Genomic DNA, 6,824 nt, shown 5'->3' on the forward strand with positions numbered 1-6,824 from the left:
CGGACGTCGACTATCACTGCCACTTGAAGAACCGCTGCGTTTACACTGTATGTCTGAAGTAGAGGAACGTCTTATATTACCACCAGTTGCCATATCATAAACATATGGAGAAAGAAAATATGGTGAAGGCGAACTAGCCTGTGAACGTGACATATCTTCCATACGATGACTTATATGCAACAGCTGTGTACTAGAGCGATTCTCTTGTGAGCTATTGCGTCTTGATGAGTAGGGCGATTGTGGATAATCTAAAAGTAAATTCTCCGATTCTTCAGTGTCGACAGCTTCGATTTTTAAATATGGCGGCATACGATTATTAACGGCTGGTGTACGTTGACCGGTCGGTGTATCTGTTATCAGACCGCTACTGCCATTTGCATTACCCGCTATTGTTGTTGTTGATTGCGTTTGTGAGGTTTTATTGCTACTACGTAATCCCGAATATAAAGATTTAATATTAAAGTCGAAAGATTTAAAATTAAGTAATGAACAACGCTTTTGTGTTTTCGTTTGAGCAGTGCTGGAGATATCGATTGATGTATCGATTGTTGTGGTATCGATAGTGCCATTATTATTATTAATTGCAATGGTAGTGGATTCATTTGCTGCTAACGTAGTCGAAACAAGTGAATTTGTATTATTATTTAACGAATCTATTTGTATGAAAGTAGCATTATCGGTACCGCTTGTTATATATGTTGTCGCTGAAGTTGTTGGTGTGGCTAATGTTGTTTTATTAATATTATTAATTGTATAACTTGTATTAGTAAAATTTTTATATAATAATGAAGAACGTTGTTGTTGTTGCTGCTGGTTTGTTTGTTGCTGTTGTTGTTGTTGTAATTGTAGATCATGTTTACTTATTGTTGTTGTCATAGTCGTACTACTTAAACTAGTTTTACTACTAATCGGTTTCAAAAATTTATTATCGTTATCTAAGGACTCCTTTCGTCACTGAATAACACAGAAACCTTGCTTTGAAGCATCCTTTGCATCGGTATCTTCACAGAAGGCCTCCTCTTCATTTTTTGGTGATTCCGCCCCGCAGGGACCGCCACCACTAAGGCTCGGTGGGCCCTGGGGGAACGCTGATTGTCACCGAAGGGCCAACGTCGATATCATTGGCGGTCGTACCGGGTTATTTTCGAGTATGCGTTCAAGTTCCAACATAACGCTTGTCGAAAGGCGTGGCAGTAGCTAAAAATTAAAGTTAATAAAAATTATTACAAGTAGCCATTTTCATTACACATATTGTTAAAAATTATGATTTTAATCTATGCAGAATATGAAATTTTATAATTCGGAGAATGTTTATTTATTTGGTCTAAAATTTGCTTGCAAAATGATACCAATTTATTTTTTGAAGAAACTTTCTTAAACGTTCTCAAGAAAAATGACATTTTCGAAGAGATGACGTTAATATTTGAATATGATTTAGAGAAGAGCCGTAGCGACTTAATATATCCCTATAGAAAACAAAGTCAGAGGGTTGAGATTACATAATTGTGAACGTACCTGTAATAATGACCTCTTTCAATATTTTATTTTAATATTGTGATAATGATTCAATGTTGTCAATGAAAAGCAACTGGAAGTGCATACCTTCAACACTTCGAGCAGTTGAGACCGTATAAAGGCAACGACTATATAATTTATAAATGTTGGCTTCTAAGTAGTTCAAAGACTCTGTTTTAACCAACGACTTGTATATCCTCAGAGACAATGCGATCTCAACCCTCCGACTTTGAGGGTTGAGATCACATGGTTGTAAAGGTTCATTCACAGGACCATTATATGGATCTCTTCAAATATATAATGTTATATATAATTATATAATGATCTCTTCAAATATTTTATTTTTAAACGTTGCACATAAGCAGTATTTAATTCGAGAATAAAAAAATTTTTAATTATAGAATATGAGTGATCTAATAGCTAATATCTAATAGCTGTTATCTAATAATAGTAATGATCTATCTAATAGGTGTCTAATAGCTAATAATGATCCGATTAGTAGTATCTCTGAAAAAATATTAGTCAATCAGTTTATCAGCCTCTAAAGTACACCAAAATTTAGCCATGTTAAAGTCCCGAAACGTACTGAATTTAAAACTTACTTATGCTTATAAATTTGTTATTATAAAGGGAATATTACCTGCAGAGACTGCAAACTCTGATGCAATTGCTCTGCTGATGTAGCACCCAAAAGTAAGCATTGCACTGGTTCATGTTTAAGTGACCAAGCAATAGAGAGCTGCGCAGGGCTACAGCCTAATTTCTCTGCTAAAGCAGCAAGATCTCTTAATCGATCACAATGTCTACGACCTTCCTCGATGCGATCCTTGCCCCAACTACCTTGAGGTGATAATGCGGCCTAAGTTATATGTAAAAGATACGTAAATAAATATTTTTAAAATAATGAATTGATGAAATAAACTCACATTACGATTAACTTCATCTTCAGTCCAAGAATAGCTTTGACTTTTTGTTTTAAATGAACCTTTTGGTAAAAATATTTTCTCACCATTTTGTGTATCACTTAAAGCCATTGATAGTGGTCCCCAAGCCATTAGACCCACACCAATTTTATTATACATTTCTGGTAAATAAAGTTCACATTTCTCACGACAGAACATATGATATTCAGATTGTTCGACAATTGGCGTAATGCAATTGAACTGACGGCAGTTGGTATACGCTTCCATAATTTCAACTTGTGACCAACGTGCCGTACCCCAGTACATAGCCCAACCTTGTTGTATAACGTAGTTCATGGCACGTACAACTTCTGATTAAAATACAAACAAAAAGTTTTACGAAAAAAAAAAATATTTTTCATATTAAAAAAATTTATTTGATATATAAAATTTTATTTTCTTATTTTGAATTACCTTCCATGGGGCACATGGCATCGGCTTTATGTATAATAACAATATCGATGTATTGCAGTTGTAAGCGCTGTAGACTAGCCTTTACGCATTCAATTATATGTTTACGGGAAAGACCACGTTCATCAGATCTAAAATAAATCAAAAAATGAAAAGAAAAAATACATCTCAAAATCGTGTTAAGTAATTATGTATATTATATGTATATTAAAAATGTTCTATAACAAATAAATTATGATAGTCAATTTAAATTTTACACTTCACTAGAGCATTCATTGAATGTTCAATATAGCTCAAATATGTCATTAAAATAAACAATAGTTAAAGTACCAGTTCATAGCACTGTAAGACCAAAGAAACAGAGGTGAATAAAAGTTAGAACAATGCTTGTTATCTACACTAAAAAACCCGGAATAATATTTAAAAAATTCTCTGCAGAGAACGTCTTTGTAAAAAGATTTTTAATTTTTAAGAGATATTAATTTTTGTGAGACCCTCCATTAGCACGTATATGAGATAGACCTCATATTGATATATTGTTGAAAATTTATAATATTTGAATGATTTCGCATATATAGAGAAGTGAAGTTAATGTGTCTGAAGTGATAGTAGGAGCAAGCCTTTTGAATAGTTTCTATGTACACGGAATGGTATTCTTACATCGCTTTACGCATTAAAAGTATATTGGTTAGAATCTTCATAACTGACACATAATTATCAGCAGAGGGTCTCGTTAGAATAAAAATAATAAAAGTTAACAGTGTGTTGGCTACCAATGAAGTGAAACATTCAAAATCTTTTATACTACAAACCGACCCTAACTAAACAGAAAGCACTTAGTTCTTCAAATGAAAACCAAAATTTCACCTGTTAAGGATTTTCTAATATTAGATCAATTTCAATCTCCTGCTTATGATTTAAGAGCGAAATATCACCTAATGGTATATGAGATTTAAGACCAGACAGAGATTGATAACACCAGACAGAGATTGATAAGACCAGACAGAGATTTAATTAGCACCTTAGATTCTTCTAATTCACCAGATCAATGCTAGACAATCACACAAAATATGATTAGAGGCGTCATCTGATTTTAAGAGGAGCTACAATAGAATCTTCTCAGAGAGATCCATCATTTCGATACAACTACAAATATTCTTAGGTTTATTCTATGAAGGATGTTGTAGAATGTTGTCAGCCAAATTTCAATAACCAAATTCAACTAAATTTTTTGTTCTTGTATTTTCTTTGCTATTCGAAACCTTCTAACTTTTAAAAAAATAGCTTCTTTGTCGTTATAAGAAGCGTATCTTTCGGTAAAAATAATTAACTCTAAAAATTGAAAATAATTAATTTTTGTTATAAATTAAACTTACTTTGTGCTCCAATAAACTTTTGTTGTAATAACATAAGCTGTACGCTTCCAACCCGTACGTTGTAGTATTTTACCAATTTCGGTCTCCGAGTGCGCCTCCGATATATCAAACAGATTAATACCACTCTCAATGGCCAATTTGAGTATTGCTTCTGCTTGCTCATCGCTGACACCCGGCGAAAAAACAGGCCATGTACCTAAGCCAACATTTGATACTCGTAAACCACTTTTGCCTAGATTCTTATAACGTAAGCCCGGCGTAGGCGTTGAACCATGCCTCAGCGGTAGCGCCGGATTGGAGCCGAGGCTTATAGAGCGGCCTTCAGGATTGTTCGTTTGTTTTAATAAAGGAATTGCCAAGAACATTTTCATTAGTTTTATGCGTTAATTTCATAAGCAAGATCTATATATCACGTTTAATACAAAAATTAAGTGCAAAGAGACAAAACTACCAATTGCCAGTTCACAAAGACAAAAAACAACTAAAACAAAAAATTTATTGCAAAGTTTATTTTGACGAAAAGGCTGAATTGTGTTAAATATATTAAAAAAAAAACAAAAAAAAAAAAGAAATAAAAAATAAAAGGGAACAAATAATAATTTCTAAAAAAGCTGTCAAAGGGCTGTGTGAAATAGGAAAAAAATGCTTTAACTGCAAAAAAAAATTAATAAAAACAAAAAAAAAATGAAAAATAAAAAAAAATAATGTGAGTAATTAATTACAAAAATTATACATTACTCAGGACACGTAACATTTTGTGTACATTTTGAATCCTTGCTACAGGCACAAAATACAAATTCACTTAAAAATGTATACTTTTTATGTTGGATGGACACGTAAGAAGAGTTTTGGGTATGAATGGAGGAGTAGCTCATTTACAATGAATGCCATGTCGTGTTGTATGCGAGAACAGTCGAAATTAGTTTCTTATGATAATTTTACAAAAGGAACAGAATTATGTAGACAACATAAACTATACACAAATATGTATGAGATATATGTATGAATAAAAGAAAACTTTATAAATAATACCAACAATTAGTTAATAACTAAAGAACCATTTTGCTATATATATGTATATATATATATATATATATGCCACTATAAAAGCTACAACGACACGCAACAACATGGCTACGCTTTATGGTTAAGGAATTGTAATTAGAATTGGAATTGGAATTGGGTATTAAGTGTGGATTATTGGGATCGAAAGCAAAGAAATTTAACATAAAATTGGTAGTGAGAAATTTGATACCGAAATCAAGATGACCTCCCGTACCACTGAACTCCTCCATACAGTCTAGTGACGCTATTGGGGCCCGGCACCTGCAATTAAACGAAAAGCGAAACATTTATTAAATAAAAGTCAATTTATTGACTGCATTCATGTTTATTTGTAATTAATTATTGAAAATCGTGTTGAAACTTTTGCAATTTATTTAAAGTGCCCCCAAGCGATTTTAATCCTTATACTAGGTATATAAATTTAATAATTTTCTTCGGTATTTTTTTGTATTTTAAGCATTTTATTTTACTTTATTTTTTATTTTATTTTACTTTATTTTTTATTTTATTTTACTTTATTTTTTATTTTATTTATTTTATTTTACTTAATTTTATTTTTCATTTTATTGATGAAGAAACATTTTTAATTATAAAGCAACATTTTAATGGCAGCTTCATTTATAATATTTTTTTGTTTTATTTAATTTCGTAAGTTTTTTAATATCCTTTCATATACACAAGTATTTCGTGTAAAGCTGCTGTTCTCAATTTCGGTGAGAAAGTTTAATAGAATTTTTAAAGTTAATTAAAAATTGTTGACGATGTAGCTTTTTGCATATTCACCTGACTTTTTACTCTGTTTTTGGTTTTAATAGCCCAAAAAACTGTAAACTGCATCCTGGATGAAGCACAGGTGTTGACAGAGTACAAGCATTTTATATTCAAAGGTTATTTGCTGAAGTTGTTTAAAAATTTTACTATAAAAAAGGTGCTTAGGGACTCAAAATACAGTACATATACAGTAACGAATCCAACTGTGATAGTTTTTATATAGTAATACGCTTACAGGGCCATCCTGTCTTTAGAGTGAAATGGGCAGTTCCTTAGGAGTCCAGCCTTTTGAAGGCAGAAATTGTTATTGGCATTATATATTATAATGTGTGTGACTGTTTTATTAAATAGGAAAGTAATATGTTTAAGAAATCACGGTCGTTAAATTTTTTAGGGCGTCACTGTACCGTCCACATATGCTCTGCAATGTGAAGTACAGGGAATAGCCAGGAAGTGCATCATTTACAGATGCTCTGCAATGTGAAGTACCTATACGGAGTAGCCAGGAAATCATTTTATAATTTAAAAATTTAATAACTTTTTTATTTGCAAATATTTTATTTAATATAAAAATATTTTTCGTTTTCAATATTAAATCTGAAAACTTGCAATGTAAAACAATATATCATAACTATATAGATATATAACTATATATATAACTATTTTTAATTTTAATATTAAATATATTCATACCAAAGTTATCTTAAGAAATTAGAAGTAAGTT

At 31.5% G+C, this 6,824-nt stretch overlaps 1 pseudogene; it reads right to left on the reverse strand.

The window, feature by feature from the left end:
- The window catches only part of LOC119666756, a 5,854-nt pseudogene extending 264 nt beyond the window's left edge, over nucleotides 1–5,590 (reverse strand).
- Between the last annotated feature and the right edge of the window lie 1,234 nt (nucleotides 5,591–6,824).

Source organism: Teleopsis dalmanni, chromosome 1 (assembly GCF_002237135.1).
Source record: "Teleopsis dalmanni isolate 2A chromosome 1, ASM223713v2, whole genome shotgun sequence".
NCBI classification, from domain to species: domain Eukaryota; kingdom Metazoa; phylum Arthropoda; class Insecta; order Diptera; family Diopsidae; genus Teleopsis; species Teleopsis dalmanni.